Raw genomic sequence first — 20,061 nt, 5'->3', positions numbered from 1 at the left:
TTTCACCCTCTTCTTATAGAAAGCTTTTATTGCATGATACCTTAAACTTATTATTGCTACTTATACTATGTTATTATTAATATTACACTTATTTTATCTTTGTTGATTTATAAATTTAGATAATATTTATAGATTTTATAGATTTGAATATTATCCATGCATAATATAATAAAACATTGAATCTGCAACAATATTATAATGACAGTGTATACAGTGATACAATTTTTTATCAGACTTTTATTCAATTATATATTTATTTTTACAGTTCAGTATTTGTACTTGTTTCCAGTGAATAGGCTTCTTTCACAGCTGAAGTAACTTTTCACAGACGCATTTGCTTAACTCCACTCTGAAAAACAACAATAACAAAAAAAGTACATGGCTCATTACAGCACAGCTCAAAGAATAACTGTGTTTTTAAGGCACATCTAATAAACTCATCTGTATGTTAACGCCAACTTCATCTGAGTCCTAATCAAGCACTGAGATCAGCAAATGAAAGAATAAATGGATGAAATGAAGCTGGCATGGTGTTAATCTTAACGGTAGTTATGGAGAAGGCGTCCCTGTATGGACAATGACAAATACATATAGAAGCTGCAGCTATTTAGGGATCGTACAGAACGAATAAATACCTGAGATGAAAGGTAGACACAGAGAGTGGCTGATGTAATCAGTGCTGCCACAACGAGGGCTCTCCATCATTGCAATCTGTAGATTGCAATAAAAGTTCCCAGAATTGCACTGAGCAACCTAATCTAAACCAATGGACAATCACAGCCTCTGATCTCAGTCCCAATTGAGACATATCCCAGCTGAATGTCCCAGAAATTAGACCTACTTGGTGTGTTCATGATCCCGAGATGGACAGATAGAGCAGGTGTTTTCCCCCCTGTCTCTCTGTCTCTCTCTCTCTCTCTTTCACACACACACACACACACACACACACACACACACACACACACACACACACACACACACACTTACATGCGCGTCAGTCGATAAGCTTCAGAAAAAGGTTTGTTATTTACATCACTTTATGCTGGTACAATTTTACACGGCATTGCAAAAGCCAGAGGGGGCAAAGTGAATCGCAATTAAAGGGTGACAATTAGTCGTTTGGTTATGCTGAAGTCACTAAAGCCGCACGACAGAGCAGCACGACCTCTGGCAGCGGAAAACAGCAGAGTGGGGAATGAAGGGGCGACAGAGAGGAGAGCCCCGCTTGTTCACTTGGGATGCTGATGTTGTCGGCTACAGAGAGCGTCAAAGCGCCGAGTCTATGATGTTACACAGGGCTGGTAAAAGAACCGTGTCCCGTGAGTTTTGGGACCGGCACACCAAATGAAAAAAAAAAATCAGTTAAAATAGTGGGAGAAAAAAAAAACAACTTTCAAAAGCGCATTCTGTTGATTTTTCATTGTGTGATGACAATAATCTAAATATATAAAAACACACTGAAAGACTAGATACTTGTAGACAAAGCAGCATTAATTTCTATCGTTTAAACAATCCCTCATCAGGCTCTCAGTAGTTACCTCCCTGGTCATTTAATTTTTGGATGCGTCACCATTTAAAGCTGTGGGCACATAAACATTTTACGCAGGTGCATCACCGCAATGTTAATGAATAATCTCTCATTTATCCCCTCTTCGCGTTTAGAAATGTACAGCCTGGATCGAATTAAATACTACTACTACTACTACTAATAATAATAATAATACTAATAATAATAATAACAATGATACATAATAATTGCCCTACTTTTTAATATTTTGTTTTTATTTTTCATTTGAAATATAATAAAAGAATAAATAATAATGAAACAATTCCCAGCGCACGGAGATTATTTATTTCTTTATATATTTTTTTAAATCCTCACGCGGTTCTTAAACGGAGCCAGATTCTGTCTGGAAACGAGTTTTGAAACGCGGCGTATTTGGAAGCAGAAAACAGCAGGTTTAATGTCCGCCCAGCACCTGTCATGACTTGGATGTTGTTGACGAGCAGGAGGTGGAACAAGAAGAAGATCTGAGTGAGAAAAAAAGGACGCGGGAAGATGTGAAGGAGTGAGAGATAAATGTGTATGGATCCGACCTTTCACAGAAAGTTTAAATGTGCTGGGCCAAGACCACGTGTGACCAAGGTGGCCAAGATGATAGAAATCATCATCAGAGCGGTAATTATAGTATAGTTTATGGCTGGCTGCCTTTGCCAAAAACAGTAATTGGAGCACACCTCTTCTTTTAAGCGGAGAAAGCGTTCAGCTTGGAGGATGGAGGCAGTTGTGAAAGCAATGACGGATACTATTGTCCAAAATTTGACCCTCTATTAACATCTCTTGGCAGAATCTGGATTCTGTCACCATGGAAGAAGACAAAAGTCATTTTCTCAACATACCAAATCCCCTCTTTTTAAATGCCTCCCCCACCAATAAATTGGTGGAGGCCAGCCCAGAAGCTCTTCCTTTAACACTCTCCACGCTACCACCTCTCCATCCTCCCCTTTGTTTTGCAGGTGTCTCCAATTACCTGCTAATTTGCCACTAATCCTGGCACGATTCTTAATAAACATGTTTATCCCCCCCCTATAAAACAAAAGTTCCTGAAAATCTGAGCGCACACTGACAATAGCACTGACATTCTCCCCCGCCTTGTCATTAAACAATGTGGCGATTTATTAATTTCAGTGTAAAAGTATTGCAACCCAAGAGAGAAGTGAAGAGTGTCGGTGTTAGAGATGGATGCAGGTTGTCGGGTGGCATTTCATTATGAATTTCCTTGGTGAAAGATGAGTGCCAGGGAGCAGTCAATTCAACACAGACACGAAGAGAGAAAGAGTGTTGCTAAGAGACAGGGATGCTGCACAACTTCCATCAGGAGCTTGACTCTGACCTTATATGCAAATTAGCTTCTGCCAAATCTTTTGTGTGAAAGCAACCGCGGTGTCACAGCTACCTGGCCTAAAAATGCTTTAATATCTAGACTCCTCTTAGAATGCAAAATGCACTTTGGAAAGTGGAGCAGTGCAATAAATAAAGACCCAGGCGCACTTGTTGGGGTTTTAATGGGGTCTAAATGAAGAGTACAAAAGAAGGATGAGGGCTGCTATGAACCTTTACTTGAATTGCTCTGTGTAGAATCAAAGGCTTTCTTCCCCTTTAGAAATAATGCTCTGGGAAGGGATATTCAAGAGCTGACATGTTTTCCAAAATTGCCCAGTGCATGAAATTTCAGCTACATCTACTGCATATTAAATTTAACTGGCTTTAAACAGTCCAGTAAACATTTGTTATTTACCTTTCTTCCTAAAGCTACCTGATGAACCAGCAGATTTTGCAGGTGGCGTCTAGAAGCGACATGGATTATTCACACATGACACATCAATACTGCACAGTTTTCTTGACCTGTAAGTCATTTAACACAAGAATGATAATGATGCTGAGGGCGGGGAGGCGGGTGGAGGTGGTCAGACAGGGCAAATAGGTTGCGACCTGCGAAAAGGGGCTGTATCAGGTTGGAGCATTTTATTTGAAGTGGACACTGATAATGGCCTTTTAGACATGCCAGGTTTGATCTTTCACCACTCAGAAGAGAGAGTAAATCAATAATCGGAGTGAGCAGTGATATGAGGTTACTGTATGAGCAACTAGTAAGCAGACGACAGCATCTGCACATGGCTTAATTGGCTGGACATTTAATGGGGTCAACATGAAAAAGAAATACAGATTCACTTATCAATAGGGAAATGTTTTGGGGGGTTCTGTCATGGAGCGCTTCAAATCAAATCCATTGTGCATTGATTGTACGTTTTAATGTTTGGTCTTTACGCACAGAATAAACACTTTTGGAAATTCAGAAATTATGATCACAGCCAGCTCTTCACAGATTAACTTGCGGGAGCAATGAACACAACTTCAAGGCGCAAGCATAAAATAGCCATTTTAATCAAAGCTAAGTGAAATATAGATCCCTCTCCTCCTGGGGTTCTTCACATTATGCAGAGATACAGACAGAAAGAGAGTGGGAGGGAGAGAGAGAGAGGAAAAAGAGAGGAAATGGAGAGAGAGAGAGTCCAATACACTACTGTGTTCAAAGCCAACCTTGTCAATAGTACTCACAGTGGGCTAGGGGAGTGTAATAGCACTTCCCTGATTCTACATTGATATCATATAATCCAGTGTGCCCTGTTTCAGTATCATATTTATCTAACCTGCTGGGGGACAGGGTAAGGGGGACAGTGTCCCTGCTGCTAGGAGCAGACACATTACACACTGCCTCGTGTATTCTTATTGATTACTCCCAACCCACAGCCCAGGGACCATAATTTAACTCAGCAGGCACTACAGTTAATACTGGAATTCAAACATTCCATCTACACTTCAAGAGACAAAAACAATTGACACTTTAAAAATGTGCAGGGCCTCTCTAAATGGGATCTGAAGGGAATGGATCTCCATTTTCTGGTCTGTTTTTTTTCTTTTCCTCTCTCCTACTTCAGTCTCCTGCCTGCACCACTACAGCATTGTTCCTGAGCAGAACTGTGAGCAAACAGCTTTAAATGAATTGCAGTGAGTCAAGGAAACTGGTAATCAAGAAGGACACGAAAAGATACATACATTCTTTTTCTTTTCTTTTCTTTTTTCTTTACAAAAATGTTCTTTTAATGCTTTAAATATCTGGAAAAAAGCATTGATAATAAAAAGCAAAAAAAAAAAAGCAAAACAACGACAAAAAAAGCATTTTCCAACTCCAGATAAAAAATAAATTCCTCTTGTAAAGTTTGAACACTGGGAAAAAAAATGACGAGATAACAAAAAGCACTATTGACATGACGTGTGAGGGTGGTGTGCCCTGCTCAGGAAATCACAGGTACCAGCAGTGGCAGGAAAAGGAAGCTGCCTAGTTTAATAAGAGTGTTTGAAATGTAAACATAAGCATAACATTGAAGCTAAAGTAATTAAACCCTTGCGAGGTTATACAGGAGAAGAAAAAAACTTGTGCAGGACTCTTTGTTGGTGGCCAAGTATGGGGATGTGGACTAAATCTATGTTGTTGCTGATCATTTTTAAAGCATACTGAAAGAACCTGTCTCTGTAAAATGTTGAGCCAGGAATGAGCACTATTCATTCGAAGGACATTCCTTCATTTGCTGTTTTTGATGATGGTGGTGCAGGCACATTACTAACTCGCTGCTCCCATAGGTGTTCAGTTAAGTTGAGATGTGGTCACTATGAAGGCCATACGAGTCACATCATTTTCATACTCATCAAACCATTCAGTGACCCCTAATGCCCTATGGATGGGTGCATTGTTACATTAGAAGAGACCCCTCCCATCATGATAGAAATGTTTCATCACAGCATAAAGGTGATCACTCGGAACAACTTTGTATTGATTTCCAGTGACCGTCCCCTCTACGGGGGCAAGTGGACCAAAATCATGCCAGCAAAAGGCTCCCAGCAGCATATCAGAGCCACCAGATCTCCTCAGCGTAGGGGTCAAAGGTTTAGATGTATGAAAAATTATTTGTTGTCCTTTTTACCATCTATTGAAACCAACTAACAAGCCAAAAAAAAGCAACAAAAACAAAAATATTGGTAATCCTGTAAGATAGATTATCCCATCAATAACTATTTCATAAACAAATCTACAAATTCAGAAAAAGTGAGACCTCAGTTTCTTTCAAACTGAGGTCTCATTTTGATTCGGAAAACGATCAAGCCTTAGAAATAGACAAATCTAACATAGACTGCCACACTTTTTTAAAGCTAAAATGAGCATCACAGGGGATTAATATGCATTAATTAAATTGACTCTGTTTCCTTTAATGAGAGGGAACGGATTTGATGTTAATGCTGTTGATCTCACAGAGGCTTGAATCCACCTAATTAACCAGTATTTCTGTAACACACTAAAATAATCAATAATGAAAAAAAAAAAGAAAAAGAAATTTCATCACTACCATGGATACAGATACCTGAAACACATGAAATGCTACCTCACCTCGTCAAAAACAGGCTTTTCAGTTTGGAAATGTTTCTTTTATTTATTTTCTATTCACTCCCTTTCTTTTTTCATCTGGTGCAATAATTAAAATGACTGCTTTATCTCAGGTTTTAGTCATAGTGTGGCAGCACTCACTGTTGCATCTGTGTGCTGTGCAGAGATAGAGAGTCTGTGGAGGGCCAGGGAGCAGGCTCCAGAGATCCATCCATCTCAATCTGAGGCTACAGCTGACACCTTACAAAGAGGTACAATTAATAAGGGCATTATCCAGCAGTAGGCAACAATAGAGTCCTAACGCAGAGACACCAACCTCAGGAGGCCCAGGGAGGAAAAAAAGGGAGAGTGTGTGTTTATGGGTGGGGGAAGGGAAAGCCAAAGTGCTTCAAAATGGGATGCATTACAAGCGACGTCTTCGGAACATGAATTACAATCTATTAAAACTGAGGTTTATGATGGATGATAGAGGCTATTTTGTGTGCTAAATGGGTCACATTAATTTTACTGCTCTAAAATCTTACATTTACAGAAGTTTAAATGATGAAAGTCATTCATATTTTCAATACATCAAGTTGCTTAAGCTATGAAATTCCAGACTGGCAGAGCCGAATCTGAAAAACAAAACAAAAATGATTATTAGCTCTTTGTTTGATGACTGCTGTTTAATTCATGAAATGGTCATCATGAAATCTGAGCTATCAAATGCAGCATAACTGATAATGGAGCTCTCATGAAAGTGTCCTGTTAGTGCAGGTTGAGTGCAGCTCTGTGGTTCACAGGGGAGAGGGCGGGGACACCGCTGCACTGACATTTACAGCAATCCAGGAGTTGTTTGTGGTCACTGGACTGGAGACAAACGCTGAACCCCAAAGGTCAGAGGTTGGGGCTAAATTTCATCCACAGTGGAGGTCCCTCTGTTGGAAAAGACAAACAGAGAAAACAGCTGAGGTGTGAAGTGTTCCTGGTGTCGGGGAAATCAATCAATCGTCATGTATAAACACAAAAAGGAACACCAATGGGCTACAGACCTGCCTAAATGTTGGTACAAAAAGTGTTTAACGTCATAAAAAGAACAATAAACACATGCAGATCAATACAAGATGAACTGACGGGTGAAATAATAATCAGAGAACGTATTCTTAAATAACTCTTAAGGCTGTTCCAGTTTTTAAAAGGAGTCAAGAGTTCCACCCCCACAGTGATCTTTTTATATTTTCCTGCTCATTCCATGGGGAAAGGATGAGCTTGGTTATGGATTAACGCTGTGATCAATAACAAGATAGGAGCCCGGCTCTCTAAGCTCAAGAAAATTAATTCGAAATGCAGTCAAACTCTTATCGACCCGCAGCCAGGGGTTGCTTTCATTGCAGGTAGTTGATAATCCACCAATATTGTGATGAGCAGCTAATCTCTCATTTGAAATATGACCTCCGCCGCACATAATAAAAGTTAAGACTGGCCATGCATTTGTTGTCCATACAGCACGGTCCCCTGGCTTTTTTGTCAGTGGTGAGATTTTGTGATCTATTCCAGGAGTTTGAGTTAATCTTCACTTTAGAGTTTGAGTGAATTAAACCAACTTAAAACATCTTGATTAGTAGCTGCTCTGAATTAATTATATGTAAATGGCGTATAACAGCTTTCAGATAAGATTTGATTTTTTCAACATTCTTTTTTTTTGACATACTAAAACTCATTTAAGAGAAGCTTTAAAAAAGCTTTAAATAAAAGCTTGGCATGTGGAAATGCTTATGAAAATGATCGTGGGTTAACTTTTGCATACTTTTTTTTTTTAATTAAAACACACCAAACAAATTAAGGGTTTGCTAAACATACAGCATTAGAGGTCTGAAAGAGTCCATCTTCAAACTCAAAAAGCAAATTTAATCAACTCTCATAAATTTAACTTTTGCAGGTTTAAATTCTGTCAAAACATTTCACATAGGTGATGAGAATCGCAATTTGTAATAATGTCCTAAATGTCATCAAACATCAATTTACTGGAGTAGCAAAAATGTTCCAGCAGAAAAGAAATCACTCTAGTCTTCTAGATTTTCTTCCAATTCCCGTTTACTTTCATTTACTTGGGCAATAATAGGAACAGCAGATAATGGCGATGAAGATGAAGGCTATTTAAATGTTGTGTTAATTATTATGCATCAAAGACAATTAATATTCAGTCTTCCTTTTCAATCAACAAATCAAAAGTTGTCCCTCCATGACACGGGGCAGCTCTTGTGATGTATCTTGGTCACCTCCAGCCAACATTATGCACAAACCTTAATCACTGAAGAGCCCGAGGAAAAGTGGTGTTATGCAAGTTTCAAATCAGAAGCCCAACAAAGCAGGTTAATTGATGATCAACATAGTCTGACTTTAATGAGGCCACGTTGCCCATGGCCAGGCCCAGTCCAGGGTATACGGGACTTTCTCCTGACTGCTCCACTTTCTTTGATCTTGTTTGCTTTCTCCACTGCTGGGACTGTCATTGTTGGTTTTAATTACTTCACCACCAAATGGTACAGATAAAAGATAGGTGTCTGTAATTAATAAAATCTCCATAAATTTGAATCACTAACCAGTCTCATTAGCTTCTGCCTTTTGTTTTGACTGAAGTTCTCATGTCATCTTTTTCCAGCTCTAACTATACAGAATAATATTACTTAGCCGAAGAAATCACTTGATATGCACCATATTTTCTGATAATCAAATTCACTGTAGGTAATTAAATGCAGCACATACTGTAGTCCTCCTGCAATGATTGAGGTCAGCCTGAAGGAAATGGCAATTGTTGTATTAAACCAATATAACACTCGAAAGTCTTTTCAATTAGTCATTTCTGAGGAACACTGGATGTCGATTTTAGTCAAGCTCAAAAACATAATCAAATTGTTGAAGAACTCATCTTTGATCATGTGTAATCAGGATCAGGGCTGTGTGATGCATCCCTGGGCCACAAACTAAATGAGTTGCAATGCTGCTGGCACTTACTGCTTTGGATGGCAGTCAGCTTGGCAGTCACAGAGCTGCAGTGTATTCACATGATAAAAAAAGCACAGTTACACAGAGGGGCATTTTGGGGGGAAAACACCTGTTGTTTTGGTGACTTTGAATACGTTAGCATTCTGATCAGATATGTGTTTTTAATGTAATCCCCCACACCCCCGCCTCCTCTTTTAAAGTTATTTCTTTTGCACAACTTGAACAACAATCTCTCAGCAAAAAAGAAAACAAAAACTTTATTCTTGAAGAGTTTAACACATTTCAAACACAATTTTGATGGTAAAAATGTGAACGCATACATCATTTTTTCAGGCTCACACCATTAAAAACAGACTTTATATTCAGTCATTCGGTCCATATTAATAATTCATTGCATTACAACATAAAGCACCTGTATTTTAAATATAATAAAGACATCCTTCCGTAAACGTACTTTTTCTGTTTACCTGCAGCGTAAAAATAAAGCTATTCTCAATTATAGCACATCAGGTCAGACACAGGGAAGCAAGTCTTTGTTGCTTTGTGACAGTGCTCTATAATCTTGTAGAGAACAGCCTATCATTACCAGGCAGTGTGGTAATAGACTGACATGGATGCTATGGGGAGCAATTGATTCCACACATCAATCAGTAGGGAAACTCGCCTTAACGATTGCAGAGAAGTGGCTTGTTTGTCCTCAACATCGCGATAAATGCTAACACGAAGTGGTGCACAATATCTACAGCTGAAAGCAGGGGCAGTTACTCATCATAAGAAATTCATTAGTCAATCCCTACTTTTCCCAGGTCCTTCTTCTGATATTGTCAAGCAATGTTTAATACCTTAAAACGTGTACTGATGTTCCCCAGCTTAGATAAAATGCTAAAAAGTGGCTACCAGTAACAAAGGAGTGATCTTAGTTTACATTTCAGACCATTAATCATGCATATCAGTGATTTTTTTTTAAAGCCTACAACACCGGATTTAGTAATCCTTGTTAATAAGCTATGTTTCAAGTCTATTACTGATGATAAAATAAACTACTAAAGAGATATTTTTAATATTGAATTTTATGATTCATTTTTAGTATATTCACTAATCCACAGATTTCTTTTTTGGACCTCAGATAATTAGCTTTTTTCTACTAACAAACAAAACTTTTGCCTTTTTAAAAAAATAAAAATAATACTCTATGTCTTTATCGGTGCCAGTTAGTATAAAAGTCACAGCTGGATGCAGAGAATATACTATGTTCTACTCTAAAAGAGAAGGGTCCCACCTGATTAAGAAGGGCAGGGGAAAGACTTTGGCAGGCCAATGGGAGAGGTCAAGGATAGACCAACCAGCTTCACTCCCCCACCACATCATTTTTGTATGACAGCACCACCCTAAGGTTGAAGTTCACTGAGACTTTTCATGAACAGAGCGCTTAGCGTCAAACACAAGATTAAAGCGGGGGTGTCGCATCTTGGCAGGACCAAATGAAAATATCAACTGCTAAGCCCCCCTCTGAAAAGCCAAGGGACAGGTATCTAATATTAGAGAGTAAGCCTAGTTAGCAAAGGCAGCCTGCTGCTTTCCACATTCTCAGTGGTGGTCAAAAGGCCAGCCTGGCTTTGGAATTGCTTTATTGGTGAAATATATTACAGTAGAGGCCTGCAGAACTACCTTATTAAGGAGGCAGAGAAGAGATGCCCTTGTGACATATAGCAGGAACTGAGGACATTTCCATATTACAAGACAAGAAAAAAACCCCCTCTGCTTTTCACAATTTAGAAAAAAATACAAATATAACTGAGGATTATTTCACTAAAATACAAACAGTCTGATACCGCAAAATAAAACTGAAATCAAGTATATGGGATAAAAACTCAAAAAGGCACCAAGTATAGTAACGTTACACCCGAAATTGATCATTTTTAAATGTTAATGTTTCACGAAAGTGCTGTGAGTGTCCTGTGAAATGTAAGTTTTATATTTTAAAGCTTAGACAAGCTATCTGAGCAGTGGTAACTCTTATAGCATATTCTGGATCTGAGGGAACACATTTTAGAAAGAAGCCATTTTGTTGTACACAAATGACTTGTTTTCGTCCCTCGCAGAGTAGCAACAGAAGCTGGTGCTTCAGCTCTTTAAGTGGCTTGGAAACATAAAAGAGGCTTATCTGCCCCTCTCATTTCTTCTGCCACACAATCAGATGACCTGAGGAGATCTAAAGAGAAACAAAGCCAGTCAAAACTCTATCTATCTATCTATCTATCTATCTATCTATCTATCTATCTATCTATCTATCTATCTATCTATCTATCTATCTATCTATCTATCTATCTAGCTATCATTTTCAAAATGTCAAAAAGTTTCAGTTTCTTCAATTTCTTTTTGTATTTCATTTCAAACAGACAAATTGTCCAAAAATAAAGCAACATCACATTTAAATAACAAGAAGGCAAAGCTCATGACCTAAGTTCACCCATCCTGAAATGAAGACATACACAAATTCACCAGTCTGAAAACACAACTGTGTGGTTATAATAAGTGAAATCAATTCACTTATATATATTCATATATATGAATTCTTTAATTTACACCTTCCCACATGTTTACTATTAAAATTGCTTATTACGGGTATTACTTGTGTTTTATCAAAATTAAAATAAAGAATAAACACACATTGTAAAATATTTAAATTATTTAAATGGATGGCGAGATTAAAGCATATATAATTAGTTTTAAATGAAATTTAGAAAAGTATGCCCCACGTACCATTCCTTCTTTTTGACATTGTAGGTAAATAAACAGCTTAAAGATATTTTCTCCATATGATCCTTGCCAACGCCTATTTTTTTTTTTTTTCTGTTACATCGCACTATTAATAATCAGAAACTCTAGTAAGACATGAAGCTGATCTCGAGGCTTTTCTATAATCCCTCCCCTGGAAGTGGTCTTTACTGGAAGGCTAGTTTGTGATGGGCTCACCCAGTAGCACAATGTTGCATTGGGATACAGCATTCAGCTTAAGCCAACTTATCAACTACATTCAAAGCACATCCATTGAGCTATGTGGGGAGACTTTTTGCCGATCTATTAAAAATACTCTTATCTGTATTTAGCATATGCTGTGTATGTCAGTGCTGGCAGCTTTAGACGGATTTACACTCAAAACACCTCAAGGTATTCTTGAGCTGAAACTACTGATAACATTCTGAAAGTTCTGCAGACAAGCAGGTTTTACAAATAGATAAATTCATTCAGCACGCTGCTATATCGTATATTTACTTATTGTTATTTTTTGGTGGACAATAACTGTTTTTAAATACCATTTTGCCCTTTATTTCTTTAGTGTTTTTTATTTTATTTTTAGGAATTATTCTTTTCCTTCCACCTGCATATAAATAAAAGCTCTTTTAAATATTTATTTATTGCTTGATCACACAAATAAAACAATTTACAAAGTTAACAGAACAAGGAAATAACTTTTTGTAAGGTCATCTTGTTTTTTTACTTTTGATAATAATAACAGTTTATTAAATATTTTTTTTTAAGTTGATCTTTATTTTGTTGGGTAAAGTGAGAGAAGAGCAAAATTGTTTCTTGTAGAGAAACAAACAGTCAAACAAGGCGGTCAGTATAAAAGAATTGCTGTTGCTAGTTAACAAGAACTTTTTGGAATCCAGCAGCAAATAATGTGGAAATAATCCACGCATCAGGCTTTCGGTGCGTTTCAGTGGGAAGTCCTTCAGAGGAAACACTGGGGCTGCAGAAAGCCTCACATTCTCTCTTTCTTTCACTTTTCTTTCTTTGCAGCAGACAAGGCTTATTTGTACTGCGGGATAATTACTATTAGACATAGGCAAGCTCATGTTTACTTTAACTAAGATGTAATTACAGCAAAAATTTGTTGAAATTTTAAAAATACACAAACTGATTTAGGGCTTTCTCGGGCAGTAAGGAGAAAAAGAACATTTATTTTTCCAAATCTAAACATATGCGAGGGGAATTTATTTATTCACAGAATTATCATGGCTTAACTTGCTGTTCTGATATTTATCCATAGATTTTTGTTGTTCTGGAATATGTTTAAAATATTAATATGTTGGTTTTTTTTTCAATTGCAGGCAAACCTTTATTTAACTCTGCTCTCTGGGCAGTAGAGGTTTGGCCTTTGAAGCGATTGAGAAAGAGCACCGTTATTCATGCTGCATTCAGTGCTGAGAACTGAGACTCCAAAAACAGCAGTATCCTCTCATACCTGTTGAGAACACTTTCATCCTTAATGGGCTCATTAGCCACATTGTTAATTGAGTGCTATTCAGGCCAACATCAAAGCTAATAATAATTGTTTACTTACTTACTTACTTCACTAAAATGGACCCAACTGTAGCATAATGCTGCTCTCTTGGAAGCTATATGTTCATAAAGGGACATATATTTATGAATAAACTGGGGGGGAAAAAATGGGACACTCATCATTAACAGTCTCCCTTCACACTTCACACACACAGAGACACACACACACACAGAATGCTGAGCCTTTTGTGGACGTTTTATATAACAAAGCTGCTTCAGTTTGACTGAAAAAAAGAAAAACGAACACACAAAAAAGTTAATTTAAAATTTACAGCTTTTGCATTTGAAACCTGTCACTGCCTTAAAAGTTTTCAATAGTTTGCTTTAATTAATTTTTTTATTTGTTTTTACTTTTTGTATAAAAAAAAACCCCAAAACAAATGCATTATGGTTACGACAAAAAAATAGACAAAGAACTAAATAAAAATAAATGTTCAGTGTAATTATGCAGCAACACTGGCACTAATAATTCTACAAGTACTACAAACAACTGCAATAATAATAATAATATTAATAACAATAATTATAATAGTAATTTCTTTTTTATTTATATATAAGAACATATATTTTATTTTTGAGTTCTTGTCCTGTAAGTTTTCTCCTCCCACGCGCTGCTGCCATATTAGTGGATAATAGGATCCGAAAATGGAAGCTAACTCATTGGAATTAAATTTATCAGCATGTGCTCAGAGGTAATAAGCTGTCAGTTATAAAATGAAGATTTGTATTTAGATATATGATAGGAAGAAAAATGAATAGGCAAAATAAATGAAGCTGCTTTACAACTAAATTACTTATTTGGAGCGAACAGACCACGAAGAGAATTATGATGATGACAATGATTATTGCAGATAATATTTTCCCTATGGAGGTGAAGATAGCAAATATGAAAAAAAAAAGTCATGCAGGTCCATAAAGAGTTAACAGGAGGGAATGTTTGCAGAAATGTTCTGATAGAAGGAACCAAACCTTGAGGCATTATCAAACATTATAATGGAGGAAATCTAATTAGCACTAAGGAGGGATGTTGCTGTTGAAACCAGACTCGGAAAAGTGCTGACTGACTCACAAATGTTTATATATAGAGATATAATAAGCAGCAAACATTGCTAATTTTTAAACATTCTGACAATCACACATAGTGCTAATTATATACATTTGTGGAAATGCTTGTAAAACAGTCTCACTTTAAATACGATTACAGCCCAGTGGGGAATCTGAATATCCATTTCAAACTGAAATTTTCATCATAGCAGGATTTCTATTTTTAAAAGGCTGAGCTGATGAAAGCTGGTCTAAGCTACACCTAGGCTTGGGGCTAAAGCAGCTGCATTTCAATTGATTAGGTAGCCATGCATGATGAAAGTTTTAATAAATGACACCATAGTCAAAACATTTCAAAGAAAACAATCCCTGCTGTATGCCAGCATACTGCAAATATGCCAGAAACCACATGAGAGAATTAGATGAGAGGAAAGTGAACACAACTGGGTAACACATAGGCAAATTCAAACACACTGAATTTAACAATATATGACAGTAAGTGTCTTATTATTGCTTATTTTTGTCTGGTTCCCCACCAACTAATTTGTAGTTTGCGTAAGATGTCATTCTGCTATTTTTTTAGATGACTTGACAGCTGTGAATTGTTATTATTTACCTGTGCTGTGTTTTAAAGAAACTATTTTTACCAGAACAAAGACATTTGGAGAATTATAGGTAAGAATTATAAATATGTTTATGAAAAGAAACAAGCATCAAGGTTGGAAAAATCTATCTACAAAAACAAAAGTACTGAAAGCTGCTGGAGGTTTTAATATTTTAACATATATATATATATATATCACTTATTGAGAGAGAGAGGGAGATGTGATAGATATGTTTTTTTCATCTGAGGAGCCTGGTGAAAACAAGCAAAGAAAAGTGTATTAAAAATGCCATGTCTATAGGGCTCATGTCTGATGTCTGTCAAATCATTAAAAAGGAGAGGCACTGTTATCGAATGCTCGGGATCAGCAATAGTGGTGGCACATCACTGAGATGAGGTATGTCTTCCATGGGGGCAACTTGAAGGCCTTTTGTGAATTTATAGAGTGCGATAAAATCAGCTTCATATTTCTCTGCGAAATCGGCTGATGAAAGAAGCCTGGGAGAGAATTACATGGCAAGAGTTTTGTCACCAGACTCATAGGCTTTATAGGCTGGGAATTGAAAAGGTAATGAGAAAAGCCATGCTGCAGTTTGGCTGTGTTTAATAAGTCATCATGCCGCTATCTATTGTTAGTCGCGCAGACCCCACCAAGATTGTGTTTTCACCATACTTAATACTCTGCAGCTAGCGGGCATTTCAATGGATATAATACATCCAGCGCGGAGGAGAAAGCTAGCAGCTTATAGCACAGACACCATTACACAGAGTCGTGTGATAACAGTGAACAAAGAACAAAGTCTAAAAAATGAGACTGTTCTCCAGTTGCTTCTCTTCTTGAAGAATATGTGATTGCAATTAAGATAGATAGCTTTACCCAAAAAAAAAAAAAAAAAAAAAGGCAAATTCTGGGATGGGCTAATTACACGCACAACTTACAAGTATAATTCTCCCTTTCTGCACAATGGAGTTTGTGTCTGTGCATGTGTGCAAACACACAGAATTCGGGTTGCAGTCGACAACAAGATAAAGAGTGAGGTAAATGCTGTCCTCAGGATACTGAGGATGATACTTGGCAGATGTATTTTTCTCCTTTTTAAAATTTGTTCATCTCATAACTCATCAAACAAATTTTCACCATCCCAGTGATCTCTTTATTCTTCTCACAGATTTTCTGTCTCTTAGTAAACTCGGCACACAGGAGGATAAAAAAAAAAAAGCAGCCTGAAGGAAAATGAATTTAAATGTGAGCTGATGATGAATGGATGAACTGATTTTCTGGCAAGAATTAAAGCTTTGTAACGACACTTGACACAGACTGGATAAAAGGAAGAGTAAGACTAAAAAAAAATAAAAATGATAGGACTACTTTTTACAGTTTGTGTAATTACTGTATGACATATAATGGGGCATATTTTCCATTTTGACAGCACACTCTACAGCCATCTTTTGTCTTTATGTCACTGCCTCTGGGTATGCATGAAAACAAGACTATTACTACACTCAAACCTGGCTAGACTGTTTGTTGTGCAGTTGTAAACTGCCATTTACTCACATGAGCAGACTTGTTTTAAGAGACAGGCTTGTCATATACTCTGATCAACGAGAGTCAGTGTGAGGGATTTCTGGAGCGTGCAGAGTTTTTAACATGGAAATTGGCTTTGAACCCCATCTGCACAGGTCGGCACATCTTTGGGCAAAGCTCTGGTACTGCTGACAGGGAAAATGAACCATCAATTCTTTATAATGTGGCCTGATTATTATCCTACTTACCCCCCCCCCCCACAAATTTAAACTGCAAATGTCTGCACCCTATAAAATCTGCAAACTCAGAGAAAGAGAAGAACTTATGTCTTCTCGCTCTTTTTTTGGAAAAAAAAAAACATTAAAATTGAAGCACCATCAACACTGCAATTTCAAACTAAAATAACCTCATCAACTAAACACTTTTAGAAAAGTGCTTGGTGGTTTTACTAACACACTTCAACACGTTTTCCAGCATACAAAAATCCATCAAATCCATCTGATATCTGAAAAGAATGCACCTCTACATCTGAGATAAAATATTCAAGCAAATTAAATGTTTTATATAGGTTTAAGGTAAGGCGCAAATGTTACTTTAACATAAAATTCTGGAACTATGAAATGATTAAAAGTATCCTACCTGTGTAGAAATGTTGATTTCCAAATCAAATCAAAACCAAAGGAAACAAAAATAAAGGTTTTTACTGTATATGTTAGGTTCTTAACAAGTGAAATGGGACTCTGACTGTGAAATGTGATACAAACCAGAGCAAAGTTTGAATGAAGCATGTTCAGCAACTTTGGGAAGGGATCTGTCAACGGCCAATCTGAGATGTCTTTATTTGACACGACTGGTTTTGTTAGGTCTCTTGCGCCAGTCCAGCCTGCCGGTGTCCCTTTCACCCCTAAAAGCAGCTGGGCCCTGACCTCTGCAGCACTGGCCCTCAAAGCCGAGCTCTTTTCAGCTCAGGCATATAGGGAACCTCCCCATTCCCTCCCACAAGCAACATCCCATTCAGCTGCAGAGATAACTTTATTCATCTTGTGCATCATTGTATCCAGTTGAATGCAGATACTATGCAGACACTTGAGTGAATTGAACTAGCAAGCGTGCATGTGTTAAGGACAGGAAAGAAGGGGAGGTGTTATGTCTTAATTTCTTCATTTTGACAGAAAATTCATGCGTGGGTTCACTTTGAAAAGCCACCTTCAGCCGTTTCATTTCAGTGTGAGTGCTTGGAGCATACCTGAGGTATCAGATTTTTAGGAAGATGTGTTAAGATGACATTTTAGCACTTAAAATATGCAATCATGCCAAGAAATTTAAATAAATTCTGGAAATTACACCAGTGTCTGCAGATGATTTCTCTCCGTTACTGGTGCTAATTTACATGAAAGTGCTAAACAGCTATTTTTTTCTCTCTTTTTTTAAATTGGTAAACTCTGGACAGACAGCTGGCAGGGACAGTTGAGCTTATGTTCACCTGCCTAACACCAAAACAGCACCAGGACCACCCTGCTTTTCTCTCATCATTCATATTCAAGCCAGGGCCTCTTGACAAGTCTGCTGATCTCACTCAATGTTTTGTGATTTGGACAATACGTTTTTCACTGTGTGGGCAAAAATGCTGAGGCCATCACACTTCTTGAAGCCAGTCTTGTGAGACTCAACTGAGGCAGAAGGTCTCAATTCTTCCTCCTCTGTGAGGGTTATCTCTGTCTAACGCAGTGGTCAGATAGAGCATGGGATTCTCGGTTTCCATACTAATGTGGTAAAAAAAACAAACCCCAAAACACACAATTTATGTATAACTTCTGATTGAACATAAAGATTCAAATTTAAACAATTTGCTTCTCTCCTGAAAGTTTCTCATTTTAAAGCTAATATTTTCTTTTTTCTTTTATATAGAATTTGACAGAATTTCAGCAAAACATCTAAATACAAAATCCTCACCGTAACATTTTATTTATAATGCTGTTCTTTGTATAACATTATTATACAAAATACAGCATTGAGTGAACTTTTTTTTCTACAAATAGAAGTGGCTTGGCTGCCCAAATAGACGTGCATTTATCATTACACTGTTTGATATTAGACACAGTTTTTCAGCTGTTTCATCACTTGTTTACAAGTCAACAATTATAAAGATAATATAAATAAATACCACAAACTTTAGGCTTTTCGCACCACTTTCAATCTGTGGTTTAATACGACGTAAAACGCAGTGGCACTCAAAAATATGATTCTCAATAAAAAGCGTGAATATTTGTGATGTAGCCAGTGGTAAAAATCCTTTTGGGGATTTCGATATCTAAAAGAGAGAGGTTTATACATTAGCGCTGTAGTTGCAAAACACTGTTGATATTCAAATGATTATTGTGCAAAATCTGGGATAAGCTTCTGTGTGAGAGCTCTTCTAAGTGCCTACAACTATTGCTAATTCCCCTCACCATTGTGGGCCAGACAAAGGCCTTAATCCCATTTCACTTTTGCAGAAGGCTGGGGCTATTTTCCCTCTCATAAACCAACAACACTCCCCCAAGCCAGAGCTGAGAGGTTCTGAGAAAGGGGCCAGTGTGTGCATACTTCAAGGCTTTTTTGTCCAGCTTGGCTAGTGCTCTGCATAAACTTTTAAGTGGTCCCAGTAGGCCTCAAACACCTTTTGGCAGAAAAAATAAGCTACCACAAACTGTAAAAAGGAAACCAAACACTCTCTTAACCTGGACAATACAAAAGAAAATATATGAAGTCTTTTATAACTCAGATTGGGTCTGGGCTGCAAAGAGTTAACACGCTTTTTTCAGGCGCTATAGTAAAGGAACTTTCATTCTTCTGAAAGCAGCTCTCTTTCTCTGCATTGTAAATCCTTTAATACATTATTTATAACATGGTGGTCCACTATCAAAGAAAGTGGAGTAGAACAGGATTCAGTTCTTGTACTTTGTAGTATAGCTTTAGTTCGCAGTGAAAATAAATCCACTTCTCTGACTTTGACATAATATTTTCTCTTTGTTATTGAACCTACTTTAATTCTACCTTTTAAATTTATGATTTAATTAAAACAAGAGACACTTTAAGGGATTTTGTCCATTCCAATTATAATTTCATCACAGAACCCTCACTGCAAATATGAAAAAAATATCAAGACATACAATAACTTTGATTTTTATTGAACTCTGCAGTATGTCATTTTTGAATTTTATGTCATATTTGAAGAATAATTTAAGTCTGATTATCACTTAATTTCCCTTTTGAAAACAGGGATGATGAATGTAACATATATGTAAAGACTGTCTTTTTTAATATTAAATTGCATTTTCTTAACAGCAACAAGAGCAGAATATGTGCAAGTGCGAGTTCGTGAATATATGCATGACTGGCGAAGCTCCCTGGAACTGAGAGCAATGCCACTAGCTCAGTTGTTTAGTAAGTAAGTGATGGCTTTATTCAGCTGCTGTGTCATGCAGTGCATGTGAACCAGCATGCAGACCAGCATGTGGCCTGTGTTGGCTCATGTTAGGTGTGTAGTTGGAGGGTTTACTCGCACTTAAAAA

The 20,061-nt window shown here is 37.3% G+C and overlaps 1 long non-coding RNA gene across 1 annotated transcript; it reads right to left on the bottom strand.

The window, feature by feature from the left end:
• Positions 1–240: 240 nt before the first annotated feature.
• On the bottom strand, positions 241–17,305 carry LOC146382588 (uncharacterized). The gene is made up of 3 exons (XR_014800660.1): positions 17,147–17,305; positions 6,144–6,919; positions 241–349 (listed from the first exon to the last, which is right to left on the bottom strand). It is a non-coding gene; the product is annotated as an uncharacterized LOC146382588 (long non-coding RNA).
• Between the last annotated feature and the right edge of the window lie 2,756 nt (positions 17,306–20,061).

This window comes from Perissodus microlepis, chromosome 7 (genome assembly GCF_051167445.1).
Source record: "Perissodus microlepis isolate ML-2025 ecotype Zambia chromosome 7, ASM5116744v1, whole genome shotgun sequence".
NCBI lineage: Eukaryota > Metazoa > Chordata > Actinopteri > Cichliformes > Cichlidae > Perissodus > Perissodus microlepis.
The sequence above is the reverse complement of the archived record's forward strand: the minus strand, read 5'-3'. Positions and strand labels throughout refer to the sequence as shown.